Below are 13,329 nucleotides of genomic sequence, written 5' to 3'. Positions count from 1 at the left end.
TCAAAATTTTATAACTAGAGATCTGATATTATTTATTTTGGTTAATCTTCGGAATTGATGATTTTTTAGTTTAATTAAAAATATTATCACAAAACAATTTTTGAAAGAAATTGCTTTTAATAATCTAATTTACACGGGAAAATGAATATTACTTATTATTTTACGGATATCAAAATTAATATTACTTTACAATACTGAAATAAAAATAAAATAAAAAGTTGTTGTTTAGTGAAAAATAATTTTATATTCAATAAACATATTTTTCTAATGAGTCAAATGAAATGCAAGGGATTTTCTAGGTAAACCATTTTAAACCGCGTGCAATAAAGAGAACAATTGTTCTGCATTCAGGTTTGATATATTAAACCGTTTTGTTTTATAACTCTGACTCATTTTTTTACCTGGACAAAGCAGAAAAGAATTTTCTCTCTGAAGACACAATTCTGTTTTAGCTTTTACACGGATAGTTTGTCTCTGAATTTTCTCGATTTTATTAAACAGTATTTTTTTTTTTATACAAATTTATTCTGATACAAATGTAAATATGCCGTCGTGTTATTTCCCCAATTGTTTGAGCAGAAGTGATTCGCCAGCGAAAAAGAACGTGAATATTTTCCGTTCCCGGAGAATGAAGCATTACAAAGTGTGTGGCTACAAAAATGCGGAAAATCACGTGATAATATAAAAATTGAACATAGTAAGTTCAAAAGTGTGTTTTTTATCTAAATTTAAATTTTTATTAAATAAATATGATTAAATTTTGATTACAAATGCCTGTATGGGAAAAATGAAAAGAATATATTACTGGCTAATCGATCAATGGAATGAAATTTTCTCTGAACTTATTGACTTCTTCTTCAATTATTATTAAATTTTAAGTTCTAAAATTAATTAATCTAAAAAATTATATGATTTATACAAATTAAATGTTTGCATAGATGAATTGTCCCCTCCCCCTTGATAATTCTGCCTTTAATCACATTGATGTCTTGCTTCTGTTTGTGCGCCAACCGCATAAACGAAATTAAACATCATGGCGGGAAAAGGATTTTGGGACGAGCCACTGCGCAACGCTGGGTGTGCGACACCTTGTTACTTTCATCATATATTAAATTACATATACACATTTTTTATTTTTTTTTTAATAAAAAGTACATAAAATTTTATTTCATTAATAACTTCTGATTTTTTTCATATTTTTTTTATTTTTATTATTGAATTATTATTTACCGATATTTTTTTACTATCAGAGATTAATAATTATTTATAATAATATATTTAAATTAAAAAAAAAAAGAGATGTAGTCGGATTCGAACCGATGCACCTTTCCTTTGTATGATCCAAATATTTCATTAATTAAAGTATTATTTGGCTATAACTCTGGAACCAATGAAAATATGTAGAAAAGCTCTCAATGAGGGCTTATTACTGCAATTAAGAAAAAGTCCAAAATGGAAATTTTTTGGATTTTGGGCTTTTTTGGACCCTTTTGGTCCAGTCGATTGCAATTAAAAGGGGAAGTGCACAACTAGATGTTACAACAGTCCTATATCCAAAATTTCAGTATCCTACGGCTAATAGATTTTGAGTTACGAGAGATACATACGTACGTACAGACGTCACGCCGAAACTAGTCAAAATGGAGGATTCAGGGATGGTTATAATGGATATTTCCGTTGAAATCCGAAAACCGAAATTTTTCGCAATTACAGTATACTTCCTTTACTTCGTACAAGAATGTGTGTGTGTGTGTGTGTGTGTTAGTTTATATTACATCGATCTCAAAACTTTCGAAATATTTTTAAAAGAATACTATAATATTTTTCAAGTTTTAGTTAAAATTGGATTATGTAAGTGAAGAAAAACTATAGATTTCAAAGAAACCCAACACCAATTATTTATAATATTATTTTTAATAGTAATAAATTTATTCTAAGCTATTCTAAAAATAAAATTAATTACTACAAGTAAGAACTCGTATTTCAAATTATATTTAATTGAATACTTTTAAAACTTCTTGATCAACCTTTATTAAAACCTTCTGGGCTACCGTTAGTTATTACTTCAGATAATGAAATGAATGACAATTTTTATAGCGTGTGAAAATGCCATATCTGACCGGGATTCGAACCCGGGACCTCCGGGTGAAAGACCGAGACGCTAGCACTCGCGCCACGGAGGCCGGTTACTTGATCAACCTAAATTGAGTTCATTCACCTTCGTTTCAGGATGTCAAAATAAAATTATATAGAACTAATTTATTTTATTTTATTAATATACATGGTATGATTATGAACATTATATATTTATGACTTCTGCGCAATTCTCTCTCAGTAGTCCTGGAGGAGTTTACTTTTATACGGATTTGAAACTAGATCGTGGATACCGGTGTTCTTTGGTGGTTGGGTTTCAATTAACCGTACATCTCAGGAACGGTCGAACTGAGATTGTACAAGAATACACTTCAGTTACACTCATACATATCATCCTCATTCATCCTCTTAAGTAATACCTGAACGGTAATTCCCGGAAGCTAAACAAGAAAAAAAGAAAGAAAGTACTGAGGAGTACTAATGGCAATAATATTTATTAAACTACTTAATTCACCTTATTAGTAGAGAGAGTATATGTAATGGATAGTTTGCCGTAGAAAGGGGTATTTTAGTTTGTGTTTTTTTTTTACACTATTTTGTCGATATTTTTTATGGTTGTGACGCATATGAAGCATCTAAGGTGCAAGGAGCATTAGACAAAGCTGCTATTATTTTTAAGAGTGACGCTGTTTATTATACAGCCAATTTCTTAAGTCAACAGAGAAAAATTTCACTTGCAAGTTTGAATACATCTGCATTTTGAAATGTTTCACATGATATTGTGCTACAATATAACTTGGCTCATTGAAGATGGTACCAGGAAACTATTTCAGTTCTCACTTTTCTTAATAGGCTTGGCACATGATGCTAACCTTTGGCATATTATTCTTTTAACTGACTGCCAATTTATGAGTGGCTTATGTCTCGTTTTAGATCGCCAGCAACAACCGTTAAAATACATGGACTGATTGTCGAAGATTGCAACAAACTTTAAGTTTATTTAACAAACAGTTTATTTAATTGCGTTTGAATTTGTTGTTTTCCTAAAATATTTCATTCTTTTGTATTGCAATATTTAACATTTTGTTTAGTTTAATACCTAGTAAAAATCTACCAAATTTTGAAACGTTTAGTTTTTAATAAACTTCGAAACTTACTTACTTTTGTTTTCAATTTCTGAGGGGTTTATTCATAACATTTTAATCAGAATCAAATTCCCTACTAGTTTTACTCAATTAACAAAGACGTTATTTTACGCTAAACATAAAATAGTTGTTTTTCTACCAATCTTTTTCCCTTTTACTACAGATTTCTCGAAAACCACTACTAAAATTACAGTTCTAATAATTTTTTTTACTTCCTTGTACGAAAAATTTAGGTTTTCAGATTTCAAAGGAAATATCCATTTTGACCATCCCTGAATCCAATTTAACTAGTTTCGGCGTGACGTCTATACGTTTGTATGTATGTATGTATCTCGCATAACTCAAAAACGATTAGCCGTAGGATGTTGAAATTTTGGATTTAGGGCTGTTGTAACATCTAGTTTTGCACTTCCCCTTTTTATTGTAATCGGCTGAACCAAATGTGTCCAAAAACGCCCAAAATCCAAAACATTTTTATTGTGAACCTTTTCTTAACTGCAGCAATCAGCCTTCAAAGAGAGCTTTTCAACGATATATCATAAGTGGTACTTATTTTCATTGGTTCCAAATAAAATTTTAATTAATAAAATATTTGGATCATGAAAGGGAAAGGCACATCGGTTCGAATCACACTTCATCTCCTTTTTTTTTAACTTTTTTTTAAATTTAAGTATATTAATTTATTAATAATTATTAACCTTTGATTTAAAAAAAAATACAATAAATAATAATTCAATAATAACAATAAAAAAAATTATGAAAAAATATCAGAAATTATTAATGAAATAATTTTTTATATAATTTTCATTATAAAATAAATGTGTATATATAATTTAATAGACGTAGTAGGAAATCATGTGATGTCCACATCAAATTTTTTATATCAGATTTCATATTACTACTTAATTTTGGTTCGAAGAATTACAATCGGGCTTAATTTTACCGAATGCACAGAAATCAGGAGGAAGTCTTTCGTCAGCCGACCACTCGCTAACAAAGCGTTTCCGAATTTATGGTTATATGAACTTTCCTCTTTATTTTCACCAATAGAACACGTCTTGAAAATTATTTACACTTTTATTGAATCACCTGAAGTGTTTCATAATCGTCTGAAATACTTCCAATGACATCCAGATTTTGTGTAATAAATTTGTGTAACTGTAAATAAAATTACTATTTTCACTGTTAATAATAAATTGTTCTTCCTAATAAAATAAAACACAAAAAAGTCAAAACAAAATTTAACTGTTTATAATAGAAATTGTTAATAAAAACATTAATTGTTTTCTGTAGATTTATTGTCATATTATAACAACTGTACGAGACTTGCTTCCCACCGAATTGTCTATAAAATGGAGTACATAATTTCTTGAAAGAAAGAATTTTGAATCGGTTAGTTATCATCGCTAAAAGTTATGTGATTTATTTATAATGAACTTGACAATGTAGTGAATTAAAAATAAATGCGGAATAGAACAAATATTTGTTGCATGATGTAACCGAATTTTAAATTAAATTAAATGATCTATATGTATAGCATTACAAAAAGAGGAAGAGGGTTTTTGTTAGTTCGGGATATACAAAACAACTACTCCATCAATCGCACTCAAATTTTTATGCATGTTTCTTGGCATAACTGAGAAGGTTAAATATATATAGTATGTATTAGTTTAATTTTGCCGGTTTAATTTTAAATTTTCCGGAAGCACAAATTTTAATGGATTGAATTATGAACTGTGAACTGTAAGTCTCTATCACTGTGTGAGCTGAGTTTGAATTGAATGAATCGAATCAATCGAACGAATAATTTTATGTAAATAATAGAATTAAATTTACGTCAAATAAAGTAATATTAAATAAATTTAAAAAAATTTTGTTTAACAATAATGGGCTTTCCTTGGGGACTGCGTGTTATGCTAGAGTAGTGAGTACCTCGTGGGAGGCTAGACCAATCATCACCATCAACTGGTAACAAACGGAGTGCCCCTGGGGAACTGTTTTAGAAGATGCTGTGAAGTGCTCTTATAATATCTCTGTAAATCATCGTCCGATTTTCAAAATTCAAACGTGGTATTTGTTAATAGGTTGAAGGCTAACTTTTGGATGCATCAGGAACACTCTCAATCTAACAGATCGCGGTTTTACGGAAATGTATACTTATATAAAGCTTGTCTGTTAATTTTTTATCGCTTCACGCGAGATCCGACCGACCGATTACTTTTAAACGTGCAGGACCAATTCCCAGGAAAGGTTATCCCAGGAAAGGTTTTAAGCCATCGACCGAGGCCCTAGCTTCCTTGAAGGTTAAGATATTAAAAGTATTCATTATTTTTCCGCCCTCAAGGAGGGTGAAGTTGTGAATTAAAGATATTCATTAAGGAAAAGATAGATTAATACTTTTACCTCATTATTATATTTCTGCCATCGTGGCAATGAAATAAGTTACGAATTTTTTATCATCAGAGGTGTGTGTAGTTCAGTTACCATAGTTACTATTATTCTATTGTTTGTAATTTAGTTTCTTTTTCAGGCTTCTATAAAGCCTGAGTACTATAATTATTATTTATCAGTATTATTCTCACAACCATGATGGTAATGTACAGTGCGGGGGTTCCAAGGGGTGGAGCCCTCAGAATAGATGGGAATGGCAACCGAAGCAAGCTCTGCGGTTTTCCAGGGCGCCGGTCTCACTGGAAAATTAGGAATAGCGAGCGAAGCGAACTCTGTGGCCGAGGATAGACCCCTTGGTCCTGAGGAGCCCCTGAGTTGGCTTCAAGATTTGCCTGGACTGACCTGAGCCCCGAGGGTACACGTTCTGGCTAGACGAGCCGGCTAGTATATAAATAATCGAACAGGATTCTTTTCAAAAAATGAACCCCCGCTCTTAAATTAAAATAAATGTTTTTTTGTTCTTTTGCTCTAGTTCCTTTCGGTTTAAATATTTTTCAAACATTTTTTAAAAGTTTTTTAATGATGTGAGGCAAAAACTGTTTAGAATATCTCCCGATGACATAACACTTTGGAATTTTAAATAAATTTATTAAGTACTTTCATCTTAATAAATTTCAATTGTCTACCACTATTATACAATATAAAAAATTAAAAATCTGACGTGGACACCACATGACTTTCTTGTACGCCTATTAAATTATATATTTTTTAAAAATCTGTAAAAAAATTGTTAAAAATTCAGATTTAAAAAAAAAATCTGTTTTAAAAAACAGATTTTTTTTAAAATGAAAAGTACATAAAATTTTTTCTATTAACTTCTGATATTTTTTTTTTTTATTGTTACTGAATCATTATTTATCGTAAATATTTATTTTTACAATCAGAGGTTAATAATTATTAATAAATCAATATATATAAATTTAAAAAAATTAAAAAAATTACAAAAGGGAATAAATTCGCATTCGAACCGATGTGCCTTCCACTTGTAAGATCCAAATATTTCATTAATTAAAGTTTTATTGATCTATAACTCTGGAACCAATGGGAATAGTACTACTTATGATATATCATTAAAAAGCTCTCAATGAGGGCTTATTACTGCAGTAAATAAAAGTTCAATTTCCAATTTTTTTGGATTTTGCAAGATACGTACGTACATATGTCACGCCGAAACTAGTCAAAATGGATCCAGGGAGGGTCAAAATCAATATTTCTGTTGAACTTAAAACCTAAATTTTTCGCGATAACAATACTTAGTACATGCAAGTAAAAATAGCGAAAAATACATCTTCACTTTTTAATTTTGTTCATAATTTAGTGTTCCATACATAAAAATCTTCTGAGAATTTTGATTTTTTCTTAATTATTTTTTTAATACAGCATGATTTTTAAGATAATAATGTCCCTGGATCAAGGAAATTAAATCGAAATATTTTTGATTTGAAATCAAATATTTTTTACTAACATTTTGATGTTTTGCAATTTTAGTTTAAATACTGTATAATTAAGTAATTTATATAAAACCTTATTGATTTGAAATAAAAATCTCTCAAGTGAAAAGCCGAGAAAGTTATGCAATTTTTTACCAGATTTTTTTTATGATAATTGGTTGTCTTATGTAAAAACATAAACTATTTCTGAAATTTGAAGGTGACTGCCATTTCCCCTGAAAGATTTTATAAATTAATCTGACGAAATTAATATTCTGTTATCATCCTTTGAATAAGGAATTTTATCCTTGATGAGTTTTATTCATTTTAATTTATACTTTTTGAATAATGCATTCACAACAGTAAAAATTATTATAGATGTTATATATTTGTTTTTTTTTTACGCTACAATGTACAAAACAATGTAGGTTTAGCCAGCATACAATGATTCTTATAACAATTTTGGCTTCGCTTCGTTAGATGATTTAATCATGCGAATATGTAAAGAGATATAAACCAAATGTATTTTACAATGAAAATGAGTATTTCCTAAATCACCTTCAAATCATTTTCTCTTCTTTGGAAGACAAAAAATAATACTTTTCTAAAAAATATTAATTCAAATTTTTTATCTTCTTTTGATTTAAATAAAAAATTTCAAATTGCAAAACTAAATTTTTTTATGATTACAAAATAGTTTATTTTATAAAAGATAATTAGGTTAAATAATTATTTATGTATTTTACTTTCAGCAGTATAAAGTTATGTAACTGTTTATATTGATTAAATTACTTAATATCACGCAATGTCAATGTTAAAAATAATTAATGAATCTTAATTTGTAACGAAATTTAAAACATAATTAAAATTAATATGAACTACCGGTTGATGTTATGGTACTTTCCTAATCTTTTTTTTAAATCTTTAATATACCGACAACTAGATTATTTGTTTTAATACTTATCTGTTAAATATATTATACATTTTATTTATATAATAGTTTCCATTTACCAACTATCTTTAATAGTATGTACGAGCGCTTTCAGATTAGTAATCCATCCTCAGGAACATTGATGTGTTATAATTATAATTATTTGCTTCACATATCATTGTACTAAATTGAATTTTTAAACAAAAATGATAAATAGAACCATGATCGTCAAAAGGTAAAATAATGTAAACGTTATCCGTCATGTCAGTATGAAGGTCTCAACTGTTATAAAAACAAAAACAATTGTATTTCATGTCCTGAGAACTGAGAATCGGAATATTGAACATAACAGTTGGAAAGTGTTCCTTTCGAAGGATGAACGTGCTTGACGTTGGAAAGTGTTCCTTTCGAAAGATGAACGTGACGTGCTTGACTTTGTTTCATTTATTTTTAATTTTTTAATTTGTAAGCCAGGATTCGAGGAGAGTAATATAATCTTGAATATAATGAGATGCAGTAGTTGGATTTTCGTGTACAGCAAGAATTACAGTATCGTCCGCAAACGTCGCAACTTTTGTATCTGCCGTAATTGGCAAGTCGGCCGTAAACAGAACACACAAGATGTGTCGGAGTGTTTCCTTGAGGTACCCCTGATTGTATAAGAAACAAATCCGTTAAAACCTCTTCATGTTTAACTTGAAAATATCTGTATTCTAGTTAAGTCTTTAGCACTACATAGAATTCATGCGGTAAAATCTTTTTTAGTTTATAGAGCAACCCTACATGCCAAACTTTGTCAAAAGCTTGACTGACATCGAGGAAAACCGCTGAAGAGTATTTTTTATAAAAAAAAAAATATTGAAAATAAAGATAAAGATATCGTCGGAAACTGTAAAGATTTTTCCGCTAACTGTATTAGACCGATTTTGGTTATCGTCATTCGTTTAAAAATTAAAGGTTTAAAAATAGCGGAAAATCCAAAATTTTTTGCACTTTTTTTGAGAACGTCAACTTTGAATTACTATAAAATTAAAACCGATCGAGATAAAAATTCTACTTTTGGAGGTAGATTAAACGATTGTTTCTCAATAATTAAAATTTAGCTCAACATTATTTTTATTTAGGCGTGCAGAGCGTTTTTTACGAGACAAATTTATCTTTAGTTTCAATTAATATTTTACGGGAAAAAAACTTGTAATCTTGTAACTTGTTGAAATCCTTGAAACAATCTGTATAACGATATTTTGAAAATAAAGTATTTAATATTAAGGTTTTAATTGAGGTGGGAAAGGTATGAAACGATCATTCGAAAAGTACAGTCGCAACTAATAGTTAAGCGTGAATGGTTTAATATTGCCTTTCTAGCAGTTTTTTCCAGATTACTTTGTATTTCGTTTAATTTATATTATAAATTATCATTTTTGTAAATTACAAATTTAAATACTATTATCTATATATATAAAAATCAATGTTTGTCTGTCTGTATGTCTCTTATGCCTTCCTAAACCGTTCATCCGATAGCGATGAAACTTTGGGGAACGGTTGGACGCATGCCAGGGAAGGTTTCTGAGATAGTAAAATACGGGGTTTTCCGTAATTTCCCGAACTTTTCCGAATAAATCCTAAAATAAACTAAAAATGGTATAAGTTAGGAGTATGGAGCCTTCATATCTCGGGGACCAATAGAGATATATAGTAGTGCAATTTGGTGTATAGATATCCAGTTAAAAATTAAGAAACACATGTTTCGGGGGTTTCCGAAATCTCCCGAACTTTTCCGAATAACTTCTACAATTACTATGCTTAGATTATGATAAAATGAGATATTTTTAAAAATAATATTGAACTTTAAAAAACTGGAGTTCATATATAGGTGCCAGACTTAGAATTGTAAGGTAAAGGTGATTTGATATTTTTAAATATGATAGCGTACTTAATTTAAATCTGTTATTTTGAAAATTAAAATACAAAACTTTCGATAGTTGTGAAAATTGCATTCCGGCATTTAAATTTTAAACCAATTTCAACGCCATTTCTGTGTAGGTATGCCTCCCAAAAAACGAGCGATCGGTTGTTCTGCGTCTCAAGCACGAAAGAAAAAGGCAACACGAGCATCAGAAACAAACGAGCAACGAGAAGAGAGATTGGAATCCAATCGAGAACGTAATGTTCGAGCCCGTTCATCAGAAACAAACGAGAATCCAGACTGCAAGCCCTCAAAAGATGGGGTTTGGTTAAAATTGGTGGAGTAGTTCTGTAGATATAAGCTGATCTAGAGGCCAACACCCAACACATGTACAGACAAACATTAATATCCGGAAAACTTCCATCCGGATTTTTTGGTTTCCTTAGGTGTGAAAACGTCAAGATCGAATGAAAACCGCATATGCTTAAATTGGACCAATTACTATAATTTCCCTTCTAGAGCTATAGCGCTAAAAAAATTAAAAAAACTGTTTGTTAATGGGTAAATTCAGTTCCCAGATCTTGTATTTAAAATACACGCGTTACTATCAAATTTGTTTTATTTATTAAGGGAATGTGAATGTACGCTTTTTATTGTGAAAAAATTTGGATTATCTACACTATAAATAAATATTAAGAATATTAAAATTAATATTTTTGCTTTTTAAATCGGTAAAATTTGTATTTTTTTTTATTTTTTAAAGTGGAATTGTTTTTAAATTCAAATCGTAAAAGTACAAAGTAAAATATAATTAGATGAGCAAACAAAATAGAGAATACTTTTAAAAAAAGAATTGCATAAATTAAAGTAAATTTCGATAAAATAATGGAATAAGTCAACTTGAAATTATAAAAAATATATATGTATACATATATTTATTCTTCCAATTCTTGTTTAAATAACTACATTTTAAAAATTGTGTAACTGTTAATTAAAGGTAATTAAGGCTGACGATTTGACAGCTTTAATGATATCAAATCCGGAATTAAATTCAGAAAGTATATATAAAAAGATACTATTTCCGACATTTTTAGGAGGATTTTTTAATTAGTTATATTTTTATTTAAAACATGGCCTACACAAAATACTGCCCAAATAGAGCAAGAAACGCAAAGATGAATTTCAAAGTTCCTCTGAAATAACTTAATTAAAAACCTTTTTTTAATTAAAAATAATTTTTAGTTAAGTCGTAAAAACTTATACGGGACCACCAGAGGATTTTCTTCTACATGATACAAAAAAAACAAAAAACGATCATACAAATTTAGTATCTAACCATTTGAAACAAATAGGGCTTAAACAGGCAAGAAAAAAATTAATACAATACGGGTCGAAAAGTAAGTTCCTTCTCTTTATTGAAGTAAGTTAAAAAAAATCTAAATACAAATTCTGTAGGTACTCGGTTCTTCAGAAAAACCATCAAACTTCTTGTATTAAATATATGTTTTTAAATATAACGATTAATTGTTTTATTGGAAGGATGGTACGTAAACGGATAGGTCATTATTGTTCTAACATTAAAATATCCTGACTTACTTGTAGAGTTCAACGCAAAGCATATAAAAAATAAAAATAAAAAAAAATTTTAATTGATCAAATGCAATCAAAAAATTTTGAAATTTTTTTAACGACATAAAACTAACTGAAGCATAGGTTGGAGTTTAAAACGACTTCTATAAGCGAAATAATTTAAAACTGAGGTACGTAAATCCATCAATCAGTAGAAATATGTATAAAAAGTAATAAAATATTAAAAGTAAAAATGTAAGATAAAATACAGGAAAAAACAAAATTCATAATAACATTCAAATATATTTTCTTACGCAGGGGGTACGTGTATATAAATGCCGCATGAGGTAAGTGATTCATAATCAACGCCCAGCAAAAAATAGTGAAGATTGATGAAAATTTGTATTATAAATGTTCTTACGATGTAAGTGCACATTAAGAAAAGATTTTTTGAAATTTTGAGTTTGAAGGGTTAAATGAAGTAACAATTAAATTTGCAATCTTTTTAATTTCCCGATAACAAATGATGGTATTAACTTGATTGCTATTTTTGCATCAATAATAGCGTATTTTAGGTAGATTTCATAAGAAAACTACCTATTGTAATGTGTAAATTGATTCGACTTTCGACGTATCTTCGCGTTTTACATTCCCCAGACTCCATAACCACTGTCAGTTCAAAAGTTTATATAAACATTTATACGAGTATATATATATATATATATATATAGAGAGAAAGAGAGAGAGAGAGAGAGAGAGAGTATATATATATATATATATATATATATATATATATAGAGAGAGAGAGAGAGAGAGAGAGAGTATATATATATACACACACAGATTCATATGTGTTATATATATTTCACTCTCTTGTGGACACGACAACTGCCGTAATTTTGCGCCAATCACTTTCAAATTGATACATAAAATATAACGACCCAAAATCTAGGTCGAGTTCGTTAATGGGTAAAATCAGATCATGGAAGTGGAAATGGGAGGGCTTTTTCGAAAAAACAAAATATCGCTGTAACTTTACTATTAAGTAAAATATCGAATTTCTTTAAAGTTCCTACTATTCCTTGGATAAGGGCCTAAAACTTATGTAAGTAAAGTTTTTTTGATATCACCAACCACTAGCCCAGAGGATAGAAAAAATGGGGTTTCGAAGACAAAAAAAATCATACCTTCCTTAATAGGCACGTATAGAATCGGTTTAAAGTGGTCGTTAGTCATCTAAACATTAACTAAAACTTTTGTCTGAAACAACTTTTGATATGACTAACTCTTACGGCAAGAGATGACCAAAATGTTGCTAGAATTGCAAGAAGATTGTATGCTAAACATGGGAAACTTTTTTCACATGCAACCATTGTCGTATTGAATAAATTTGAAGTTTTTCTTAACTTTAAGGTGGAAATTTTTTTTATTCCCTACTTAGCAACAGTGAAATCTACCTCCGCCTTCCGTCCGACGTGTCGACAGGGAATTTTTTTGATTTGCAACCGATAATATTGTGTGTAAAATTTAATTACAAAACGTTTTTCTCTCTCTCGATCTATTCTCTAAAATGAATATTTATTCAGTTATCTAGGGAAATAGGAGAAAAAGATGCATATTTTTGCGATTTTTTTTTGTTTAATAAAAGTTTAAACCCGCCTTTTTCAACTGGTGCATAACGAAGTAATCATTTCTGATGATATTCCAAAGTCATTAAAGTTATAATTAGCGATCGTATAGAAAACGTCCAACCCAAAACAGATATCGCCTGGACTATCAAATGTTGGAAAATTATCATTTAGG

This window comes from Lycorma delicatula, chromosome 8 (genome assembly GCF_047948215.1).
Source record: "Lycorma delicatula isolate Av1 chromosome 8, ASM4794821v1, whole genome shotgun sequence".
Lineage (NCBI taxonomy): Eukaryota > Metazoa > Arthropoda > Insecta > Hemiptera > Fulgoridae > Lycorma > Lycorma delicatula.
The sequence above is the reverse complement of the archived record's forward strand: the minus strand, read 5'-3'. Positions refer to the sequence as shown.